We start from the raw sequence: 25,992 nt of genomic DNA, 5'->3' as shown, positions 1-25,992 counted from the left end.
GTTGTGGTTGCTACTTCCTGGTGCCCAAGAAGGACAAAGGCTTGCGTCCTATCTTGGATCTCGGGGACGTCAACCGCTTCCTCCGGAAGGAGAAGTTTAAAATGTTGACGTTAGCTCAGGTCCTGTCTGCCCTTGACACTGAACACTGGGTGGTAGCGTTGAACTTGCAGGACGCCTATTTTGAAATCCCCGTCCTGCCTGCCCACCGGCGTTACCTACGGTTCACGGTAGGTCACGAGCATTTTCAGTTTACCATACTGCACTTTGGCCTTACCAACGCCCATCGGGTGTTCACGAAAGTGATGGCGGTGGTCGCAGCTCAGATCAGGGGTTCCAGTCTTCCCCTATCGCGACAACTGGTTGTTGACGGCGGGCTCACCCCAGACTGTCGTCTCCGCCCTCCAGAATACGGCAGTGAGTCCGGTATATTCGGGCTATTATTCATAGGTTTCAACCGACGTTTCAACCTGTATCCCGGACTTCGGTGAGATTGACCTTGAGGCGGCTGGGCCTCATGGCCTCCTGCTGGTGGACCATGCCAGGTGGCACATGCAGGCTCTGCAGTGGGACTTGAAGCTTCAGTGGGCACAGCATCAGGATATCTTTTCGACGTTGTCCAGATCTCCGAGGGCACTGCACACCAATTTCAGTGGTGGCTATCGAACCAGGATTGGGTCAACAGCAGATCTCTCTCCCTTCCCCAACCAGACTTCACAGTGGTGAGAGATGCGTCCCTTCTGGGATGGGGCGGCCATATGGGGGGAGGCGGAAATCAGAGGCCTCTGGTCTCCGGACAGGGTCCAGGCTCCACATCAACCTTCTGGAGCTCCGGGCGATTCATCTCGCACTGAAAGCATTCGTTCCTTCTGTCATGGTAAGAGTGATGCAGGTGTTCGTGGACAACTCCACTGGCATGTGGTACTGCAACAAACAGGGCGGGTTAGGGTCGTGGACCCTATGTCAGGAGGCCCTTGGCCTCTGGACTTGGCTGGGACATCAGGACATGTACCTGGTGGTTCAAGACCTGGCAGGCTCACTGAACGCTGGGGCGGATGAACTCAGCCACTGGTGCTTGATGGATCACGAATGGCGTCTTCACTAAGATGTGGTGCAAGGTCTCTTTCAGCAGTGGGGAGAGCCTTGGTTAAATTTGCGCGTTGGAATTTCCAAGGCAGCGCTCACTCTGTGATGCTTTTTGTCGCAAGTGGAATTGCGGTCTTCTATGCGCCTTTCCGCCTATACCACTTCTGCCCAGAGTGCTGTAGAAGATCAAGTGCGACGGCCCCAAGTCATTCTTGTAGCTCCGGTTTGGGCACGAAAATTCTGATATCCCGAGCTCCAGAACATGGCCATCGATCCTTCGATCAGACTGCCTCTTCGGGGAGGATCTTCTGTCGCAGCAGCAGGCAACAGTCCTCCACCCGAACCTGTCCAGCCTTCACCTCCTTGCGTGGAGATTGAGTAGCGGCAGTTGACAGCTTTCGACCTTCCTCCTGAAATCTGAAATGTAATCTTGGCAGCCAGGCGTCCCTCCATTAAAACTGTATATGCCTGTAGATGGAACACATTTGTGGCATGGTGCACAGTAAAAGCTGTGAATCCCCTTTCTGCCCCTCTTTCTAAACTGGGGTGGCATGGTGAGCAAAAGAACAATGGATCTCTTGACTGGGGGTGAATGTATGATTATTTCAGCATTCCGTCCATCATTTGTATGCGTTGCTCTTTTCACCCTAAGTGGGATGGGTATGCCCAGACGTGGGTCCCTTGCTCACTGTGCCACTGGATTCAAGCTAGCCTGGCTGATGAAGGGTAATACCCAGAAACCGGTCCCAGGATGCTTGTTTCTGGTCCAGGGAGGACCTGGCTTGGCAGTTCTGTCTGGACTGTTCCCCTGAGGCACAGGGTCAAGACTGATTTGCATAAGGCTGGGTCTAAACTGGGGTGGCATGGTGAGCAAAAGAAGACTGTATTTAACCCAGATCTCTTGACTGGGGGTGAATGTATGATTAATTCAGCATTCCGTTCATCATTTTGTTTGCGTTGCCTATTTCAGAGGCTCTCCTCTTCATTCTTTCTTTGGCCCAGCGGGGCTCTGCTGTGGGCACCCTTAAAGGCTATCTTTTGGCCTTTCTTCGTCTTCCCAATCAGCCTTCTCTTTTCAAGTCCCCTATTGTGAATAGATTTCTTAAGAGGATTACTCAACTCTTTCCTTCTACTCCTTTCTAAATGCCCCAGTGTGACTTGAATCTGGTTTTGACGTACCTTATGTGTGCTCCTTTCAAGCCGTTACATAATTGTCCTCTCAGACTCTTGACTCTCAAGACTGCTTTTCTGGTTGCCATCACGTCTGCGTGCAGGGTGAGTGAGCTTCAGGCTCTTTCTTCTAAGCCTCCTTTCCTTGCTGTTCATCCAGACAAGGTTGTCTTCCGAACTCGACCTTCTTTCCTTCCCAAAGTGGTTACCTCTTTCCACATAGGACAGACCAGATCTTTGCCCACCTTCTTCCCGCTCTGCACCCTTCCGAGGAGGAAGAGAGACTCCACCATCTAGATCCAAAACATGTGTTATCTTTTCATCTGGATCACACATAACTATTCCGGGTGGATGATCAACTCTTTGTTGGCTATTTGGGCGCCAAGAAAGGTCGAGCCGTGCAGCCACATGGGCATCCCTGCACACGTTCACAAAACATTACTGCCTGGATAGTCAAGTCCGTAGAGACGGCTTCTTTGGCCGTTCAGTTCTCCAGGACTTTCTGGTGTGAACTTAGTTTGCAGACCCACCTCTGGGTTTGAATTGCTGGGGTAAATATACTAAGGTACGGAATCTATAACTAATAGTCTCTTTCAGATGAATACGTTTTTTTTATTTTTTTAATAATAGTTTTATATAGCGCGAACTAGACCCGAGAAATTGGGTATCCGAGCGCTTTACTTGAGCACCAGTTTCTTTACAGAAGGACACATTCATTTTTAAGTCTCGCTGAGTCAGCGCGCATGCGCTGCTCGGAGAGACTTTAGTAAGTGAGGGTTCAAAAAATGCTACCGCCGGCTACAGCTTGCAGTGTATGTGCGCGGGCGTGCGCAAGCTGTGGCCGGCGGTAGCATTTTTCCCCCCAGCTTTTTAGCCAGCTTGCTAGAACGCGCAACATGCACGCGCGCATGCCTTGCGTGTTTTAGCGCATCATCGCAATCACTTTCGCTTTCACAGCGATCGTGCTCGCGATGACTTTCGTGTTACACCCCCATCCAAAAATCTCCATATGTATCAGATTTCAGTCTAAATTGAAAGAACGGGAACAGAATTTGGGACCAACAAGAAGGACCAATTTTGAAGGCACTATTTGAGTGGGTACTGGCAGACCTTTTAAAAGACTGAATTGGTAATATTATATCAACTGTATTCATATTTATGGAGGAAATTTCAAATCTAGATCCAGAGGTGGGCAGGCAATAGAATTGGCGTAAAGAGTGACCCACACATACTCAGACATATGTGAAAAATTACCCCGAGGAACACCTATCAAGGGTGGTTTTGTTGGAACAAAGGTAGAATTGTGAGCATAATTCTACATTTCTGATTCTCATAGTTCACTCCAGAGAAATTATTATATCATGTAAACATTGTCACCTATACGTTTACTGTATGGTGTGAAATAAATGATTGAGCACACCACATAGTACCTAAGTGAACCATTCTTGCTTAAAGTGACCACTTGCAAGCCTAGAAGTGCAAGAGCGGGTATCAAATGAATATTGCTGTGTAATATGGCTGCAAGAATTGTACAGCAAAAGTGAATAAGCAGCATTGCTTATTTTTAATGAACTAGTCCTATAAAAAAAGAAGCCTTTTGTAAAAGATCTTTCAGCTTTTCAAGGACTGAATTCGTTTACTGAAATATATGTGACTTGTGTCTCTCTGAAGAAGTACTCATCTGATGAAGAACATTTGCAGTAAAATGGCTATTGCTGTTTATCCTATCATTTAAAAATCTGCACAATTATTATTAAACTTTCAAGAAAGAAATATATAATCAAGCAAACCTCTGCATCGATCCCGGGGTCAGGAGTTGTAGGCAGAAATGTCCACAGGCAACAAGCCAATCAAATATTCGTTCATACAGTTGACAATCAACATGCGTCTGCTGTCACTCCTTAAGATTGCTATCGAGTATTCCAATAGAGATCTAACTGATTGGAACCTGGACTACCCATCGTAATGAAGGAAATTGTAGAATTAAAGCAGCCTAAGCAGGTCAGTAGATCATCTAGACACTTTTTCAGCATTTCCAAGCATAAGGCATCAAGTCACTTACAGGCCCAGTGATTAGGGCGATGCCCAAGTTTAAAATAACAATTTGTTATTTGGAAATTATTATTACCCAATGATCTGCAACATAGTGGCCAGCTCAACCTTGGGTTAGGTGTGATATTTGTGTTGTAGCATATCTCAATTAGTGGCTCCTTGTCACCTGTATTTGAAAGTATTTTGATTGGGATTACAACAAGGTACTGGAACATGGTATAAGACCATAAGCCCAGAAACCTTTCACAACAGTTCTCATCTGCTGGTGTGTAATATTAACAGACCTTTATTTCAGAAATAGGACATTTGTGGTAATATATTTTTCTAAATTCTTGTTTCAGCTGTTTGAAAAATGCAAATTGAAACTCATTTTTCAGAAGTATTACAAATACTGTTTAGGGGAGTTTCTGAAGCAAATCCTTCTGTTTTGACTGTAATCCTTAAAGTGTCTTCCGACAAATTTAATATTTGTCAAAATGGTCAGTGTTTATCTTTTCCATTCATTCTCTGTATACATAAAAATGCTACAAGTGTTAGCTTCTACGTGCAATTCCCAGCCATCCAATTAATGTAATATTTTACAGTATGCTGTGCCAATCACAAGTGTACATGACATCATTCGATTGGATACATTGGTGTGGCCATAACAAGTATTTCGATTCTTTTGAGCATCCTGGAAACAAGACTGGTTCAATCACTTATACTTTATCCCTTGAATTATCCTAACTTCACACTTTCCACGTGCCCATTATCCTCCCACTTTATTTTTGCTCCAAGCTCTTAATCCCCTGTGCTCAAATGGCTAAAGTAACCTCATAATGTCTTTCCAGGAGTTCCCAGCTTTCCTCTGGGGTTACCTGTGCGCTATAACCTCCTTTACCCTGTCAGTGCATGTGTTCCAAGCACCTTACATTCTCCCTTTGTGTGCGGTTGTGTGTCAAAATATTTAGAACACAAATATCTCACTACAAAACCATATAAGCCAATATTGATTGCTAAAATATCATGAAGATAAGTATATACAGGTAAATCTAGGCTTACTAATCTTAACTCCACATCTATGTACTGTGCAGGTATGTGTGGAGTTAAGTCTAGTAAACGTGTACCAACTTGCATATATTTAACTTCACTGGGTTTTGGTAAGCAATATTCTGGCTACGATCTTTTCAGAGCACTATTTTTGGCACTTTATACTGTCTTTGAGTGACTGTAAGATCTTCACACTGATGTACATGGGAGTATCTAAATCAAGCCTTGCTTTCATACCATCAGTCTTTGTCCTGCAGGCTCCGCAATGTCTGACCACCTGTTCAAAATGGGTACACTTGCATTTAAGTACCCTATGCCTGCTTGAACTGGTGATAAGATGTTATTTAATGTTGGGAAGAAGAGTCTTCTGTCCACCCAGAAGGTAGTAGTAATAGTCATCGTCATCCTACTCTCCTCTGCTGAGGACATCCCAGTCTTTCCTGCCTAGAAGGCACTGGTTCAGACGCCATACTCTCAACCATCCAAAACAGATGGAAGACTTGAGACAACTTCCCCTACCTGCCCCCAGATTACCAAAGAAACTGAGGTCCTTTAACCACCTTAGGCATGAAAGACTGACAACCCTCACAGCTGAGGCAGGTCATTGTCAGTGGTCTTCCACAGCGAGGGCCTATTCAACAAGCATTGGCATAGCCAATAGGTCTCGCCTTTGGGACCTTTTAAGTGTTTAGCCATGCACCAGTTGCACCAAGGATATTGTGCTGCATAACTAAATACTTATAAGGTCCCAAAAGCGAGACCTATTGGCTATGCCAATGCTTGTTTTGTTTGGCACAAGGAGATTACGTGATTTGCCCAGACTCACAGGATGTTGAGCATCGTTGCCGAGACTCGAACCCGGTTCCAGCTTCGAGGTTGACCGGTCTAATTAGTTATAAATTCCTTACCGCCCCACTCATCCTCCCCATTCTCCGAATTGAATTCTAGAGTAAGGGACTCCCTTTCAGGGACCTAGTTTTGTGCACCTGTGGTCAGTGTCTTGCATGGCTCTGTGCTTCTGGCGTGGAATGTCGTGTAAAGAACAGACGTCAGCGCATAGGGGCGGCGTCTAAGTAGACACCACTGCTTCATTCCGGCAAACTTCACGCCAACGACCGACGCGGAGTCGACGACGCCACCTACCGACGCGCAGGGGTACTGCTAAAGAAAAAATCTCCAAATCCAGTCTGACGCCTGGGGGTAATTCTAAGGTAAGGAATCTATAACTAATATATGTCCCTTACAGATATAACGTTACCGAAGGCAAGTAACTTGTTCTTCATGTCTTCCCATACCTAGACGATTGGCTCATAAAAGCCAACACACATTTCAAGTGTTTACAACACACTCAAACTACCGTAAACCTTTTACGTCATTTGGGATTTACAGTCAATACACAAAAATCCCATCTTCAACCGTCACAACTGCAACCCTATCTAGGAGCTCTTCGAAACACTCAAATAGCTCCAGCATATCCCAATGCAGCCAGAATTCACAATTTTTAAACACTGCTTCTACTGTTCCAAAACAACCAGTATGTCCCAGTCAGGACCTTCATGCAATTACTAGGGATGATGGTGTCATCATGCATTGCAATAGTGCCTTATGCAAGACTAGATATGGGTCCTCTACAAGAAGGCTTAGCACATCAGGGAATCAATTACAGGGTCAGCCTAAAGATCTAGTGTTGGTAGACAGCAGCCCTTATTGCTCTCTGCTGTGGTGAAACACACAGAATCTATCAAAGGGGCGGCCCTTTATTGACCCTATTCCACAGGTCGGGCTCACAACAGACTCCTCTCTCACAGGGTGGGGTGCACATCTACAACATCTAACAGTTCAGGGTCTCTGAGACACCAAACAACAGAACCTCAACATCAACTACCTAGAGCTGCAAGGTATTCAGCTGGCGTTGAAAGCATTTCTACATCACCTGATAGGGAAAGTTGTCCTAGTCTGGGCAGACAATACGACAACAATGTGCTAAGTACAAAACGGGGAAGGGGAGGACACTAACCTACAACTGTCAAGTCTTTCTCAGACCATTTGCCGTTGGGTGAATCATCACAAGATCCAACTCATAGCAGAACATCTTCCAGGTACAGACAACGACTTTGCCGGCCTCCTTAGCAGAAAGTGGCAGCTACAACACGAGTGGTAACTCCACCCCCAACTTCTCCTTCCATAATTCAAAAAATGGGGGTTTCCACAAATGGATCTCTTTGTGACAGCAGAGAACTCAAAATGGCCAGACTTCACCTTGAGGTTCCCACACCCTCTATCCAAAGCCAATGCCCTATGGATGAGCTGGTCAGGGATATTTGCTTACAATTTTCCGCCTCTCCCTCTTCTTCCGTTTGTGGTTCGGAAGCTCAGGCAGACCTCTCGCACTAAATCTAGTGGCACCCACATGGGCTCTTCAAACACGGTTCACCACACTACTGGAACTGTCAGTTCCACACCAGAAACTTCACCTCAATTCAACCCTTCTCACACAGAACCATAGAGCAATCAGACGTCTAAACCCCAAGGGGCTCAACTTAGCGATCTTAAAGAAACACATTAGTTATATTCCATACCTTAGAATATCCCCAGGCGTCAGGCTGGATCCGGAAAGATTTTTCGTCAGCAGTACTCCTGCGCCTCGGTAGGCGTCGCCTGCGGCTCCACGTCCGTCATCTGCGTCGTGATCGCTGGGATGTCGTCGTCGGAGTACTTAGACGCCGCCCTTCGCTCGCTGACTTCAGTTCTTCTTTTTTCCGTGCCAGTCAGTGTAGATCCGGGAAGAGCGTACCCTTAGTCATTTTTTGACTAACATTTTGGACATTTTGTCTATCTTTTTCGAGTTGACTTCGACTCCTGGTGCCGGTAGGGTTGCCCGGGTTCAAGCCGTGTGATGTCTGTCACACGGCTTGAACCCGGGCAACCCTGATATCGGTTACCGACCCCCGCCATCGGGGTGCCCCGACTGCCGGGCCTTGACGTCGAAGGCTAGGCGGGAGCGGTCCCGCAAGCTCCTCAAGATCAGGGAGCCGCAGTCATCACCGCTCGTTGGGATCCAAGTCCTCACACTCAGGTAAATCGAGGCATGGCAAAAAGAAGTCGAAGAAGCGACATCGCTCTTCTAACTCCCCTCGCTGGTCGCGCGACTCGGACGAGGGTTCGGGTGGCACCACCCGCGCGGCTCCACCGTAGCGGCAGGAATCTCATCCGGTCCCACACCCTCCCGTCCCTGGGTTTCATGCGACTCCGGGCGAGATTCGAGACTTCCTCGTGGCCATGAGGACTCTCTTCCCGCTGTCGAGGCCTGCCGGCGTGCCTCCGGGCCCCGCAGGTCCAACTGGAGGTCCTAGCGAGCCGGCGGCTTCGGCGCCATTGTCGACTTCGGTCCCGACGCCGCAGGCCCCCGTGGGATCCAGGCCTGGATCCCGGTCGACACCAGTTGACCTCACGACTCCTCCACTGGTGCCGACCCCCATGATGTTGCTCCGGGCGCCGTCCTCGGACGACGCCGTATCTGGTTTCAGTCCGGGGTCGGAGCGGCGCTGCTTGGCGCTGTCTCTGGCGTCGATGGGTGAGCCTTTCGCCTATGACCCGACTCTGTCATTTCTGCCTGTTTACCAGGACACGGATGAAGGGGAGGACTGGGAGAGGTCTGAGGACCCTCTGGCACAGCAGTGTCAGTTAAGTTAGGACTGGGCAGATGAGCTGGGGAACGCCAGTGGTCTAGACACTTCGCCTGACACTGGTTTCATCTCTCCTCCTTCCGTGGCTACGGAGGAGGGTGCTACTTATGCTGTGGTGCTGCGCAGGGCGGCCCAAGCCTTGTGCCTGGAGCTCCCTGCAGCGGCCGTGAGGACTACCCTCCTCACTGAGGTGCTTCAACCGCCAGTAAGCTCTTCGGAGCCTCTGCTGCAGTTTAATGAGGCACTCGCCGACGTTCTAATGGGCACTTGGTCCAAGCCCTCCACCGTCTCTCCTGTGGATCGGAATGTGGCCCGGCGCCACCGCCCAGCTCCGGGCGACCCCAGCTTTCTGTCCGTACACCCCACCCCTGAGAGTCTGGTTATCCAGTCCTCCACGTCCCAAACCGCCTTCCCGTCCGCTCCTCCGGACCGGGAATCTATGGATGGAACAGTTTGGCCAGAAACTGTTTTCCTCCCTCAGTCTTGGGTTGCGGTCCATTAATACCGTGTGCCTTTTGGACCGTTACACCCACTCGCTGTGGGATACAGTGGTGGACATGCTGCCCCAGTGTCCAGAGGAGGCCAGGACACGGCTCGCCCAGGCTCTTGCTGAGGGGCTTGATGCAGCACGGTACTCCATTAGATGTGGACTTTTTATCCCGAGTTACGGTCAGGATGGCCCTACGGCTGCTGGGTCTGATGGCCTCCTGCATCCTGCTGGTACATCACGCCAGGTGGCGGATGCGGGCTCGGCAGTGGGACCTGAAGTTTCAGCGGGCTCAACATCAGGGCAACCTGTCTGACCACGTCTTGATCTCGGAGGGCACTGCAAGACAGTTGCAGTGGTGGCTCACGGACCGCGATTGGGTAAGTGGCAGATCCCTCTCCCTACCCCAACCGGAGCATGTAGTGGGGACGGATGGGATGGGGGGGCCACATGGGAGAGGCGGAGATCAGAGGCCTCTGGTCTCTGGTGGAGTCCCGGCTCCATATCAACCTATTGGAGCTGCGGGTGATCCTGCTTGCACTGAAGGCATTCCTTCCCTCTGTCCGGGGAAGTGTAGTGCAGGTGTACACGGACAACACCACCGCCATGTGGTATTGCAACAAACAGGGCGGGGTGGGATCGTGGACCCTTTGTCAGGAGGCTGGAACATCAGGGCATCACCCTAGTGGTTCAACTTCTGGCGGGCTCTCTGAACGCCAGGGTGGACGAACTCAGCCGCCAGTGCATGATGGATCACGAGTGGTGTCTGAACTCGGACGTGGCGCAAGGTCTCTTTCGGCAGTGGGGAGAGCCTTGGTTAGATCTATTCGCCACCGAAGAGAACGCGCAATGTCATCAGTTCTCGTTGGAATTTCCAAGGCGGCACTCCCTCGGAGACACTGTTCGTCGCGAGTGGAGTTGCGGTCTGTTATACGCCTTTCCGCCTATACCACTTCTGCCCAGAGTGCTGAAGAAGATCAGGCGCGACCGGGCCCAAATCATCCTTGTGGCTCCGGATTGGGCACGAAGATACTGGTATCCTGAGCCACTCAGTCTGTCAATCGATCCCTCAATTCAACTGCCTCTTCAGGAGGACCTTTTGTCGCAGGGGACGGTCCTCCACCCGAACCTGTCCAGCCTCCACCTCCATGCGTGGAGATTGAGCAGTGACAGTTGATGCCATTTGAATTGCCTCCTGAAGTCTGTGATGTCATTCTGGCAGCCAGGCGTCCCTCCACTAAAACGGTATACGCCTGCAGGTGGAACAAATTTGTGGCATGGTGCACAGCAAAGGCTGTGGATCCCCTTTCCGCCCCTCTTTCTGAGGTTCTACTCTTTCTTCTTTCCCTGGCCCAGCAAGTCTCTGCTCTGGGCACTCTTAAAGGTTATCTTTCTGCTATCTCTGCCTTCCTACGGCTTCCTGATCAGCCTTCTCTTTTCAAGTCCCCTGTTGTCAATAGATTCTTGAAAGGCATTACTTACATGTTCCCTCCTGTTCCCTTTGTAATTTCTCAGTGGGACTTGAATCTGGTGTTAACTTATCTGATGTGCGTTCCCTTTGAGCCACTTCATAACTATCCTCTTCGTCTTCTGACTCTCGAGACTGCTTTCCTGGTTGCCATCACCTCTGCCAGAAAAGTGAGTGAGCTCCAGGCTCCTTCTTCTAAACCTCCTTTCCTCTCTGTCCATCCGGACAAGGTTGTTCTGAGGACTCGCCCTTCTTTTCTTCCTAATGTGGTTACTTCCTTTCACATCGGGCAGTCCATTACCTTACCCACCTTCTTTCCGCCTCCGCATCCCTCGAAAGAGGAAGAGAGGCTCCACCGTCTGGACCCCTAACGTGCGCTCTCCTTCTTTCTGGATCGCACAAAACAGTTCCGGGTGGACGACCAACTCTTCGTTGGCTACGTGGGCGCTAAGAAGGGGCGGGCAGTGCACAAGCGAACCATCTCTCGGTGGGTCGTTTTGTGCATTAAGGTCTGTTATTCCTTGGCTAAGAAGGATCCTCCTGTGGGACTGAGGGCCCATTCCAATCGGGCCACAGCGGCTACTACTGCCTTGGGACTAGGAGTCCCTCTGCAGGACATTTGTCAGGCAGCAACGTGGGCCTCGCTGCACACGTTTGCCAAGCATTACTGCCTGGACAGCCAGTCCGGAGAGACGGCTTCTTTGGCCGTTCCGTTCTCCAGGACTTCCTGGTGTGATCTTGGTTTGCAGACCCACCACTGGGATTGGTATTGCTGGGGTATCTATTCTAAGGTAAGGAATCTAACTAACGTGTTTCTTTCAGATGCACAAGTTACTTGCCTTCGGTAACGATATATCTGAAAGAAACATTAGTTAGTTAGATTCTTTACTACCCCACCCATCCTCCCCGTTCTGCGAACCGATATCTAGGGTTAAGGTCATCCCTTTCAGGGCCCTAGTTTCATGGCACCAGTGTCGGTTTCTTGTATGGCTCTGCGTTCCTGGCGCGGAAAGCTATGTACAGAACGGACGTCAGTGTGCGAGGGTGGCGTCTAAGTACTCCGACGTCATCCCGGCAATCACGACGCCGACGACGGATGCGGAGCCGCAGACGCCGCCTACCGACGTGCAGGGGTACTGCTGACGAAAAATCTTTCTGGATCCAGCCTGACGCCTGGGGATATTCTAAGGTAAGGAATCTAACTAACTAATGTTTCTTACAGCTATATCGTTACCAAAGGCAAGTAACATGTGCATTTGGCTCCTGAAAGAGTTTGGATACCTAAACCTACCACCAGATTGTATGACAATTCTTAAGGAAGCAAGAAAGCCTACCACTAGGGCATGTTATGCAGCAAAGTGGAAAAGTTTTGTGTTATATTGTAATAATTATACAATTGATTCTCTAGTAGCATTTATACAAATAGTATTTGTTATCTTTTGCATCTACAGCGGGCAGGCCTAGCCTACATATCCATTCGCCTACATCTTGCAGCAGTAGCTGCAGATCTTTAAAACAGTCAACATTTATCCTTATTCAAACTTCCAGTAATTAAAGCCTTTATGGAAGACCTTAAAAGAATAATACCACCCAGGGTACCACCTGATCCGGCCTGGAACCTTAACATTGTTCTCAAAAGGCTTATGGGTCCACCTTTTGAACCGTTGCACAATTGTCCATCACAATTTCTTTCTTGGAAGGATGCCTTTCTAATTGCTATCACTTCACTGAAACGTGTTGGTGAGCTACTGGCACTAACCATTCTCACCCTGTTGCGGGAAAACAATCTAACAATAGAGTTGATGCCCATGCGCAGTATCAACGAAAGGAATCACCTTACCTCATGACTGGAAAAGACTTCTTTGGAAAAAAACAACTTGTAAACATCCCGACACAACACTTGATTGCAGGAGAATGCAAAGCATGTGAACCTACAGCTCTGCATGCCAAGAGCAGATGCTTAAAGGATAAGAAACATAATCCTTTTATTTCACTCTGTGCAGTTTTTATTAGCTGGATTTAGACTCCAGCATGTAATGGCAGTCTCAGCAGCGGGAATATAGTAAGACGCTCATTTTATGAAAACCATCGCAGCCGCAGAAAGTCTTAAAGTTAGGATTTATCTCAGTTTAGGGGTAGTAAAGTTAGGAGTCTTAACTTTACTACTTCTAAACTGAGAAAAATCCTAACTTTAAGACTTTCGGTATTCACAGGAGGTATTTAGGAGTCCTAAAGTTAGGACTCCTAACTTCTGTGAATACCGAAATGAGTAAGTGCCTTCTGTGAATACCAAAATGAGTAAGTGCCTTCTGTGAATACCAAAATAGTAGTAAGTTTAGGATTTTGTCTTAAGTTAGTTCTGTGACTCGGGCCCTATGAGTCTTCTCAAAGTGCCTATCAACTCTAGCAACATCCCTAAGAAGGAGAGGAAGCTACATCTATCCCGACCTAGACATTTGGCTGGTGAAGGCAAATTCAAAGCGAAGATGTTACACACACGTTCATCAGGTGATCACGACACTGCAAAAAAAATATTTTTCCAATAAATACCAAGAAGTTGTGAACAAAGCCGGAACAATAAAAGACCTTCCTAGGAGCAAGATTAAACTCCAAAGTTGCATGGTCATACCCGACCCAACAGAGAGTTCAAGCTGTCAGACAATAAACTCGCCTCTACCAGAAGGGCCAGTCTGTCAGTGAGGACTGTCATGAAACTCAAGGGCATGATAGCATCATGCATTCCCCTCATCACCCATGCACGCCTCCACATGCTCCCTCTACAGGAGTGGCTGTGCAACAGTTGGTCACAAACCACAGGGAGTTGGTAGGGTCTAGTGGTTGTAACAGAAACGGTTCAGACGGAGATACAATGGTGGGCATCCAAGAACATAACACTAGGCAGACCTTTCAAATCGCGAACTCCCTCAGGGACCATCACAACAGATGCGTCCCACAAGGGTTAGGGAACACATTCAGGAAACCTGTGGGTATGGGATCAGAGGAACAATGCATACTCAATAAAGCATTTCAGCTTCCTAGAGATGAAGACTGTGTTCCTGGTACCAAAGGCATTGTAAGCCCATATAGGAGGGAAGACCGTATTGATCCAGACTGACAGTACCATGGCAATGTTTTACCTCAACAAACAGTGAGGAATTAAATGCTTGGTCGTTAGCAAACAAGCTCAGGAAATATGGAAATGGGCCAATTCAAGGAAAAATCAAAATTCAGACAATTCACCTGCCAGGAAAGGGCAACACCAAAGTGAATCAAGTCAGCAGACAGAACAGCAGCTCGCACTATTGGGAGATAAAGCAAAGGAACCTGCAACAGGTCTTCATCCTCTGGGGGACTCCAGAAATAGACCTATTTGCAACAATGGAGAACAAAAATATCCAATCTTTTGCCCCAGGTTTCAACACCACCTATCAAAAGGGAATGCCCCGTCACTAAACTGGTCAGGGGCATTTGCATATGCTTTTCCTCTGATTCCTCTACTACAAAGGGTACTGGGAAAGCCAGACAAACAGGAGCAAATCTAATTCTCATAGCCCCTCTATGGGCAAGACAAACCTGGTACTCAAGTCTACTCGAGCTGTCCAGGGGACAGATGATAAAATTCAAGGCAGACAGGGACTTTCTCACAATACAAAAGGGTCAGACTTTTCACCTAGAACCAGCGACACTCAGCCTAGCAGCCTTGCGCCTGAATACATAGAGTTTGGGCTTTTGAACGTACTGCAATGAACAATGGAAATACTAAAGGAGCCAAGAAAACAGACCACAAGACAATGCTACGCAGCTAAATGGAAATGGTACACCATATGGTGTACAGAAAATAATACTCTAAATTAGATTTCCACACAGGAAACAGTGCTCTTACATCTTACACACTTGCTTGACAGTAAAATCAACTACTCAAGCCTCAAAGTGCACCTGGCAGCAATTGTAGCCTACACCAGGGAGATTCATGCAAACGTTTCTTCACAGCACCAGTCATCAAAAGAATCCTGGAAGGGTCCAAAAGGATTGCACCCCAAGAAAGGCTCCAGCCCTAATGTGGAGCTTAAACACACTCCTAACATAAACAGAACCATTGGAGCCCATGCACAAAACAGAACTCAGATACATCACTATAAAGACTGCCGTCTTAATAGCTATAACATCTCTACAGAAAGTACGTGAACTACAGGCATTAACTATTAAGGAACCATACATGCAAATCCACAAGGACAAGGTTAGCCTAAGGACAAACCCTCAATTCCTACCTAAGGTAGTAAGCAAATTCCACATGAACCAAAGCATACAGCTAGTAGTCTTCTTCAAAACCACACAAACACAACTAGAAAGAAGCTTTCATACCCTGGACGCAAGAAGGGCTTTACTATTCTATCTACAGGAGACAAAACAATTCCGTAAAGGTAATCAGTTGTTCGTCCCTCACTCAAAGTCCAACAAGGGAGCACCTGTGACATAGGGGACAATTGCACGTTGGATTGTAGAAGCAATTCAAGTATGCTATGCCTCAACAGGAAAGACTATAAACTCACGGCCAAAAGCCGTCTCAACAAGGAAAAAAAGGGGCAACCCTGGACTTCATGGCCAATGTGCCCATAGACCCTATATGTGCTGCGGCAACATTGGCATCCTCACACACCTTCACCAAACATTACTGCGTGGACATACAGATGACTAAGGAAGCTCAAGTGGGACAAAAGGTACTTCACCACCTGTTTGCAAAGTTTTCCTCATCTTACCACAACTACCCCAACGAAGGGGAAACCGCTACCTAATCTAATACACAGCAGGTGAATCCAGAAAAGGTTTCATGCTGCAAAACGAAATGGTTACTCACCAGTAGGAGAAGTATTGCAGCTTGACAAGTTTTCTGGATTCACATGTGACCCACCCACCTCCCCTCGAGGAGGAATGCAAACAGGTGGGGAAAGAAGATCACGTAAATCAAGAACTAACATCTAAAGACAACAGGATTTAAGACATACCCTAGAAAAAAGTGGAGAAAAGAATCTGTAGATGGCTACCACTCAAGGAACTTATGGGGCGCCGTCTGACATTACACAAGGGATTGACCTAGCACCAAATGATGGTCGACGATGCCTCAAAGAAAAAAAAAAATACAAAGACTATTCCAGACCCAACCACTATATGGTGGAATAATGCACAGAATGTGAATCCAGAAAACTCTTCAAGCTGCAAAACTACTTCTACTGGTAAGTAAACATTTTGTTGTCTTTGGTGCCCCATCTTAATTATCAGGTGAGTATTTTTGTAGGGTCCCGAGGAGGCCGGCAGGGAAGCATGTAAGAGGACATGCCAGACAAGGGGTAGATGCTGTGAGGAATTGCAACTCTCCCTCCATGCTGGCCATCAATCTAGGAAGCCTGCATGAAGTATTGTGGCAGTGAAGTGAAAGCGTGTGTGTCTGAATGAAGAGCCGGACTGTGCCGGTCAGGCGGAGAGAACCTAATCCCAGGTGGAACTGCGCAAGGGCTGGTTGACAAGTTGATCTGCTTTTAGGGCAAAATAGCAGACTGAGATTGGCCCAGGCGAAAGAAGTACAAAGAATATTGTCTGATGTTTGGTGCTGAACTATCATCTCTAGCTATTGAGAGTTGTGAAGATGCACTGCCTCTAACCCTTCCAATTTTTCTGTTCCCCTTTCCCATGCCCATAGGAACATGCAGGTGGTTGCCCTTCATACCTCTAGCATGAATTATTGCTCTGCTGGCTGACAATGTTACTCTAATTCCAGAATCGTTGAAGTTATTTTCTGCTGGCTACATCTAACTTCAGATACCTCACCTTGTGAGGAATCCCCAGACGTCACATTGGATCTGGAAACTTTTAGAGCAGTTCTCCTACATGCCTGTAAGTGGTGGTGTGGCTCTGCGCTGGCATCATTCTGCTACAAAGGCGACCAGCTGTGCCACAGACAAGGGCCACCCATGCTGTCTGATGCCACTTTCTTTTTTTCTGCATGTTCAAATGCAAATCCAGACCTCCTCCTCTGGTCTTCAAAAGAAAGGTCCCATTCCCAAGTCGTGCCCATGACAATTCGGTGCTGCAGTCGAAATCTTTGGGTAAGTTGAAGAAAAATACAAAAAAATTCAAGTGAGAAGTTGCCTCTTCTCACCACTCTCAATCTCTTGAGAGGGCGCAAGGAAGTCTACGCACTTCCTTGTCACGCGTCCGATCTCCATTGGAGCCAATTCAGAGTTTGGTCCCGACTCGCCCCGAGTTCCCAGATCTGTCAGTAACATCGCACAAAGTATAAACCTACAACGAGGCTATACGGTATATATTTGGAACACTACCAGCTCCCTCTGGCAACCCTTTGGGTACCAAGAGTCTGCAGCCACCTTTACTCAAACCTCTGCTGGTTGGTCTGCTCTCAGCACCCTCTGCACCTTGGAATCATATTGGGTTCAACTCTGACTCTGGTGCCTACTCCGGTTTCAGCACCGTCCCCTACGACTGTTCCACTTACATTTACGTCCGTGCCGATGCTAAATGCGGATGTACATATTGATGTTATCCAACTCTGAGCGTAATCTGTCTCGACCGACCCTTTTCTTGCCGCATGGTAGAGCCAAGACATTCCGCAATCGTTTTGGCATGGATTCAGATAATGACAAACTGCAATGAAAGGGACTGATATTAAAAGCTTCAGGGTGCCAGTGGGCTTGACTCTTAACCTCCTGATACTGGCCTTGTGTCTCCCCCGGGTCTTGTCACAGAGTAATCGTCTTTTACTGTTGTGATGCGATGGGCAACTGAAATTGCCAACCATTGAAGTTAAAACGAACACACCGGTGGACATTTTTCAACATTGCCAGGCTCCTACAGAGTCATTGTTGCCTTTCAAATAGACTCTTACCGACAGTCTTTTGTGCAACAGGGCTAATCCCTATTGAGGGCCGTCCGTTAATAAACTGATTGCTTGTCACCATGGCCCTGTTCTGGGTTAGCCTGATTTCTTAACACAGCATCTGATTCCAAAAAGTCTGGTGATACTGGCTTCCACCACCAGGGTCAACCTCAATGCCTTTCCTCTCAGTCTTCCAGATTGTGATTCAAAAAGAATAGAGATGTTTGTTTAGTAAGCTCATTTTCTCTTACACAAGCCTTTCTCTAAGATCAGCACATACCAGCTGTCTCCTCCGCGTTTACTTCCATGCCCTTTGGGACATAGTGGCTCACATTTTTCCGGTTGTTTCAGACGACCATTAGGCGTCTCTTACTCTGGCTATTCAGGATCGCCAGGATGTGGTTAAATTTGTGATAAGTGTGTACCAGTGTAGCTCTTCGACGCCATATCTAGATTCTGGATGAGGTCTACGTGGCTTCTCCAGGTACATCCAAGCATCTTTAATGGATATGCCTGCGTTTTTGACAACAAAGCTGACTCTGCCATGGAATGGTGGCCGGAGGAATTCTCTCCCCCTAGTGTTGCCCAATCCACAGTGAAGAATTTGGGAATTTACATTGACAATGCCCTCTCTATGCGCTCCCAGGTTCAGGACCTTGTGGGATCCTGCTTTGGGCTACTTCGGATGTTTAGAAAATTCCTTCCACTCCTCCCACTGGACTCCAGGAGGAAAGTAGTCCAGGCATTGATCACGTCCAGATTGAACTATGTGAATGTCCTTTACCTGGGCCTACCGGACGTCCTTCTGCAGCGCTTTCAGGTGGTGCAAAATTCAGCAGCCAGGGCGATTCTCCATTTAAAACCTAGGTCCCACATGGCCCCTCATCTCAAGGCCCTACACTGGCTCCTGGGGAGGGAGCAGATAAAATTTAAGGCCATGGTAACTTTTTTTAAAGCCGTCCACAGTAAGGGGGCCAGCTGCCTCAGGAGACGTGTCTGCCATTACGCACCTACAAGAGTACTCAGATCATCCTCTGCGGACTATGCATGTGTCCCTAAGGTACGCCTGCCACGCTGGGGATATAAATCCTTTAGCCTCCTGATGGCTCAAACATGGTATAAACTTCCGGTGGCCCTGAGAACCTCCAAGGATCTGACTAATTTCAAGACACTGCTGAAAACATGGCTTTTTAGGAGGTAAGCCTCCCCCAGGGCAGTCTTGTGTGAACCTGTAGCGCCGGGACACTCCAGTTGGAGTAGCTGCGCGCTTTATAAATACCATTCATTCATTCATTTATTCAAGGAAAGCAGAGCCGCAAAACGTTCTTTAGGTCTCTCTGCTTCTTCAAGGCAGTTACATTCACATGTTCGCCCTCTTAGTGGCTGCGGTAGAGGTTTTCCAATTAGTCCGTGCCAGACCACACTCTTTCCCACCAACACACTTTTCAGCCCTTTAATGCCAGCAGCTGTGGTTCTCAGAGACAAAGTGTACAGCAGGTACATTGTGTGACACAGTCTCTTGAAGCTGCTGCAAAACCACTTTAATTTCCTTGCTGGTACTCAGCCACCCTGTCAGAGGCAGGATCCTATATTTCCCCCAAAAGTGGCAGGCCATCACAACAAACAAGTGGGTGTTCTAAAGTGTCCACCTGGGCTATGCCATTACATTCATTCCTACCCCCGCTGCACCTTCGACCCCTTCAGGGTGACTAATGGAGGGCCATCTGTCCGCCTTGCTCCAAGAATTTCATGCCTTTTTAGCAAAATGGGCCCCAGAGAGGGTTTCAGCTTTTCCAGTTGGCTTCTGCATCCTGTTGGTGCTGTACACCAAATGGCGAATGAGGGCCTTTTAATGGTACTAAAGAAAACGGTGGCTCTAGCATCAGGGTAATCTCTTGGCTCATATGCACATATCCGATTATGTCCTCCCAGGCCTTCACTGGTATAGGTGCCCATACAATCCGTTGGTGGGTTGTTGTCCTTTTAGTCCTTCACGGTACAGGACTTTTGGTCTGCATCTGGTCACTTTCTACACATAAGGTGTTGGATCTGTGGTTAGTCCCTCTTGCCATCTCAGGCATGCCGTTCAAGTTTAGTTGGACAGCACCAACCCATCCATTATTATCAACACATAGGATGGGTGGGGGTCTTGAGGCTTGAGCCGCAACTTCATTCTCCCACGATGTAACAGCATTGGGATATACAAGGTGTGAGCTGGTGCGCTTGTGTCAATTCCTGGTACCTTTTCGACACCCCAAGAAGGAGGGCAGAGAACAACCGAGAGAGCAGAATCAACAGCGTCAATTTCAGAGCATGATGCATGTGCATACCTTTGGAACTTTTTTAATTTCTTTTTATTTATTTATTTTTTATTTTGCAGGTTTCAATATAACAGCAAACAACAAAGTATAGCTTGCTGACCACGTTGCCCTCCCGTCCCTACCACACATTTAATGGCACATTACATTCTTACACTGTTAAGGAACTGCTCATTCATGTAAGCGTCTGACTTCCCCATGTAGTACAGAATTATCTCTCACCCTTAAATATTCCGTGAGCGGATCCCATATGTCTCTAGGCAGTGAGGCTTCTGGTAACTCCTCTGCATATAGTCCCAAGTTCTCCTTGCAGTTACCAAGTCCTTTATCCAATGCTCTAGTTTGGGAGCTGCCCAACACCCCCCCTACTCACCCCCCCGTGCATTGCCACCCTCCTCTTGGCCAATAACAAAGCTATGATTACGAATTTGCCCACTCTACCTTTCAAGTGTTGAGTCAAACCTAACAGGCAAACATGCGGGCTGCAGTGCAAATGTGGTGGCTGTCATGGTCTGTATTTGTTGCACCAACATATCCCAGAATTTGCGTAATGTTGACACTCCCACGCCAGGTGCATAAAATCTGCTCCCTGCATCCTGCATCTCTTAAATGCAGTATTATTCCTAATGCCATACTTGTGCAACCTAGCTGGTGTGTGGTACATTTGATGTAAATACTTGAAGTGAATTATGCGCAGGTTGCAGTTCGATGTTAACGACTCCGTCTGTCTGCAGCAATGCTCCCAATCCTCCTGTGTGAGCTGAGGTTGGAGCCTCTCATTCCAGCGGCCCAAACTATGATTCGGGTCAGTTGTGGTCCATACCTGGCCTTTCTATATAGCTTGGTGATTAATTTGTGGCACATGGGGCTAACTAAGAGCGCTTGCAATGTGTATGTGTATAGTGTCAGCAGTTCCTCTGGGAATGTGGGATAGAGTACCTTCGCAGCCTCCCTAAGTCTATGAAACATGAACGTGATCCGTGGCATCTTGTTTCTTATGTATTGTAGATCAACAGTCGTAAGGAATTTGCCATTCGGGTACATATCCTGCATTTTTTCTATGCCTGCCTGTTTTAAAGTGTTTATGGCTCCTGCTTCCTGCATGACCGATAAGGCTGGGTGATGCGCTAGTGGGAGCAATGGGGCATATAAGGGGAGCTTAGCGGCCTTACTACCTAGGGCCTGCCATGCAGCAACAGTGCAGCCTATTGTATTGATTTCAGTTCTGGGTATCCCGCGTTTGAAATGTGGCAGAATACTCCGTAATGGGATCAGCTGTTCATCTCGGTCTTCCACCACTAGATGTGTAGTATATGCATAAGGGTTGTACCAGTAAAGCGCGAATTGCGCTTGGGCACATAGATAATATAGGTACAAATCTGGTACATTAAATCCCCCGTTCTCGTAGTCCTAAGTGAGTGTTTCCCACACTACTCGAGACCCCTCTACACAAGCCTTACCAGTTGAGAACATATGTTTTTAAAGAGCTGGCTGGGCAATATAATGGGTATATTACTGAATAGATACAAAAACCTTGGTAGTATTACCATTTTGATAAGTGAGATCCGATCTGCCAGCGACAGCATCAACCTTATCCGGCTAGTTACTTGTTGTTCCAGCTTATTGTATGCCTTGCCGTAGTTTTCCCTCGCTACCATTTCCGGATCCCTATGTACCCATACCTCTAGATTCTTGATATGCTCTATGGTCCATTCGAGGGGATACTCAAGTTCATGCGGGGTGGTGCACCCAGTTAGAAGGATTGCAGTGGATTTATTAAAATTTATACTGAGCCCCAAGATTCGTTCAAATCTAGTGTATTCATGGAGAATTGGCGCACGATTCTGCTGCGGCTCCCTAATGAACAATACCATGTCATCAGCATACAGCGATATACTGATGGGCCACAGTCTGAATCGCAATGCTGACGCCCCATGGCGCTGTCTAGTGACACATGCCAGAGGCTCCAGCATCAGGGAGAACAGCAACGGGGAAAGAGGACACCTCTGCCTCGTGCCCCTGCAGATCTGTATGGGATCAGATGTCGCCCCGTCTATCCAGACTCTCGCCACAGGGCCAGTATACAACAGACGCACCCATTTACAGTAAGTAAGTAAGTAATGCTTTATTGTACATGGTTATTTAAAACCTTTACAATGTAGAAAAAAATTCAGTATAAAAGAAAGGTCAAATCCATACGTATTAAGACCATAAATCCTTCAGTAAAAAACATACTGAAACAGCAGCAGCAAAGTTAAAATAAAGTAGGATTTCAGTTAGGCAGCCTGTTTATCATAAGATGTGCAGTAAGTTAGTCCTTGTTGCTGGACGAGGGGTAATGTAGTAAAGTGCCAATGCAATAAGAACATTTTTGAAAGTGCCACTGCAATAAAAACATGTTTAACATTTACAGTAGAACTCAGGCAGCCCCATTCTTTCCAAGATCCTGAGTATATAACTCCAGTCTATGGAGTCAAAGGCTTTGGCAAAATCTAACCTAACCGTTGCAGCTTGGAGGTTGGGGTTAAGTTGATGGTACAAGGCATAAATTGTACGCAAGTTATTCGATGTAGATCTATTAGGTATGAATCCAGATTGGTCTGGTAGGACCATATTTTGCAGCAAAAGTTGTAGTCTTATGGTCAGTATCTTCATCTATATTTTGGCATCTATGTTTGAGTGACAATGGCCTGTATGACACACATCTTGACGGTGACTTATCCTGCTTGAGGAGGGTAATTATTAGGGCTTCCCGGAGCATGAGTGGTAGCCTACCTTTTTCGTATGCTTCCTCATACATATCCAACATGTGTGGTATTTACACATCCACAAACTCTATATAGAACTCACTCGTGAGCCCATCCGGTGCCTTTCTGTTCGGCAGGTCCTTTATTGCTGCACGAATCTCAGCCTCCTCAATTGGTTGGCTCATGAACTTACATTGGCCGTTGGATAGCCAAGGGAGCCCAATGTCTGCCAGGTAATCCTCTAGCTTGCAAGGATCAGTCTGCCCCCTCGAAGTGTAGAGGTCAAAGTAAAACCTCTGAAATTGTGTTTGTATTTCCCGCAGATCATAGTGATCTCCCCTTGTATCTTCCATGAGTTTTGTTATGGTGTGTTGACCACTTCTCATCCTTATTCTAGCTGATAAATTGTAGCTTGTTCTCCCGCCCTCCCCATACGCTCTTGCAACATGCCTCTTCGACAGGTATTTCATATCTCTCGCTGCCAGTTCGTTATATTCTGTCACTAGGCCTCTGGTTTTAGCCAGTGTGTCTGCGCATGGGCTGGCATCCTGTTCCTGCTCCAGTTGCTTTAGCACGACCTCCACCTGCTGAAGTTGTCCCCGGATATCCCTCAGTATGCCCGCACTTGTGCTTATGCATGTTCCTCTGGTGGTGGCCTTAAAGGCCTACCAGAGCATGGCAGCCTCACTCACAAGCTCTTTTTTATTGTAAAGTACTGTGTGATAGCCTCTCTGATCGTGGCTTTGTAAATCAGGTCTAGCAGCGCATCCGTCCTGAATCTCCACGTGACTTGGCGTAGCGTGCTCACCGGGACATGCAGTCTGAGTTTGACCGGGTTGTGGTCTGATAACGTTCTGGCTAACCGTCCTATGTCCGTCACCCATGCATTCACACCTCCGCTCAGCAACCAGTAATCTAATCTTGACCAGCTTCTGTGTGCGTTGGATGTGTGTGTACCCTCCAGTCTATCGGAGTTGCGGACCCTCCAAGCATCTGTTAGGCCTACTCCTTCCATCCCTTCCCTAATAATATGGGCTGCCGTGGGAGAATGCCCCCCTGCCGGCTGGAGGCATCCAGGTACGTGTTCAGGTCTCCCCCCAACATTATTTCTGAATCCGGCCAACTACGCAGCGTAAACAGTATTTCTGCATAAGAATCTGGCTCGTCTGTGCTCGGCCCACAGACATTCACTGTTGTAAAGAGTTTCCCGTGCATTCTGCCGAGTATTATGGCGTACCTCCAGTTGTCGTCTGTTATAGATTAAATCCCCCTAAACAGTGTGCCTTTTTTTTAATAAGTGTGAGTACTCCCTTTGCATATGACAAGTAGGATGACGCAAGCTTGACCCCAGCCCAGTGTGTACCCACCCTAGATTACATGTGCCTCGTCAGATGTGGCTCTTTGAGCAGAGCCCCCTGAATATTGTGTCTATTGAGGTAGGCCAATATTTGTATGATTTTCTTGGGGGAATTCAACCCTTGTACAGTCCATGTCGTATATGAGAGCGTCACGTTATTGACTGTGTCCCTTCCGGTCATCTAAGCCATAACACATTGTACCTTTGAGAGTGCATATGCTGCAATGGGAGCAAATGTTTTGATTGTCCGCAAGCTATAATGAACATTCCAGTGTCTCTGACCCATCCCCCTTCCCCTACTCTCCCACATCAGCATGGTAGTAGTCCTTCCCAGTTCCACGTAATCTTTACATGCCGTCACCTCCTTGGGGCCGCAGCCTGCAGCCAGTTGATTAGTCTGAGTCGTTTACATCCTGCGTTCTTTGTGCCCGTTTCGTTTTTGCGAATTTTTATTTTATTTTATTTTTTCCAGAAATTCCTGCACCGCCCATGGAGAGTGGTATATTTTGTGCTGTCCATCGTACTAGATCCATAGTTTGGCCGGGTATAACATGGCGTATGTTATGTTCGCTTTCTGCAGTTGTTTCTTTACCGTTGGGTACTCGCTCTTCGCCGCCTGAACAGTGGCTGTGAAATCTGGATATAAGGCAACTTGGTTACCTTGGTATCTTAGTTCCTTCTTCTCTCGAGCTGGGTGCAGTACCGTGTCATGGTCACGGTAACTTAACATTTTAGCTATGACAGGGTGCGGAGCCGGCCCCGGAGATGGTTTCGCCATCAGTGACCCCTGCGCTCGCTCCACAACCATTATGTGCGAAAAGCTCTCCCTTCCAAACAGATCTGTGAGCTCCACATAGAACTCCATCTTGCCGGTATTCGTAGTATCCGAATGAAACAGTTATATATTCCATACCTTAGAATTACCCCCAGGCGTCAGACTGGATCCGGAAAGTTTTTTGTCAGCAGTACCCCTGCGCGTCGAAAGGTGGCGTCGGTCGACTCTGTGTTCGTCATCGGCGTCGTGGTCGCCGGGATGACGTCGCGGTAGCTACATAGACGCTGCCCTTGCGCGCTGACGTCAGTTCTTACTTTTTCCATGCCAGCAAGCGCAGATCCGGAGAGAGCGGTACCGCCAGTCACTTTTTGACTGACTTTTTGTCGACTTTTGTCGACTTTGTTTTTTGAGTCCATCGACTCCTGGTGCATGAGGGATGCCCGGCTTCAAGGCCTGCGGTTCCTGTAACCGACTGGTGTCAGTGACGGATCCATACCGCGTGTGCCTCTACTGCCTGGAGCACGACCAAGACCCCAAGTCGTGCTCCGACTGCTGAACCATGGCCCCGAAGTCTTTGCGGGAGCAGTCCCGAAAGCTACTCGAGGCCTGGCAGTCGGCTCCGCGTTGCTCGAGGTCCTGGTCGCGTGGGAGGTCGAGGGACTGATCGCGGAGCCATCATCACGCAGCCATCATCACGCCTCTTCTAATTCTTCGCACTCGGGGTCAGGTAAGTGAAACATAAGAAGAAGTCGAAGAAGCATCATCGCTCTTCGACTTTCCGTCGGCCGACGCGACAAAGGGTGCTTGTGGAGCCCCTCCTGCGGCTTCGTGTGCGCAGCCTACAATGTCTACTTCCGCCTTCCCTCCCTTCCTGGGACTGGGAGGGACCCCTGCCCAGCTTTGTCAGTTCTATGAAGCAATGCATGCCATC

The 25,992-nt window shown here is 47.9% G+C and overlaps 1 protein-coding gene across 1 annotated transcript in view; it reads left to right on the top strand.

Annotated features, from left to right (window-relative positions):
* Positions 1–25,992, top strand: part of LOC146813810 (exportin-5-like) — a 1,013,804-nt gene that overhangs the window by 946,842 nt on the left and 40,970 nt on the right. The window lies entirely within an intron of this gene.

Source organism: Triturus cristatus, chromosome 6 (genome assembly GCF_964204655.1).
Source record: "Triturus cristatus chromosome 6, aTriCri1.1, whole genome shotgun sequence".
In the NCBI taxonomy this organism is placed as follows: domain Eukaryota; kingdom Metazoa; phylum Chordata; class Amphibia; order Caudata; family Salamandridae; genus Triturus; species Triturus cristatus.
The sequence above is the reverse complement of the archived record's forward strand: the minus strand, read 5'-3'. Positions and strand labels throughout refer to the sequence as shown.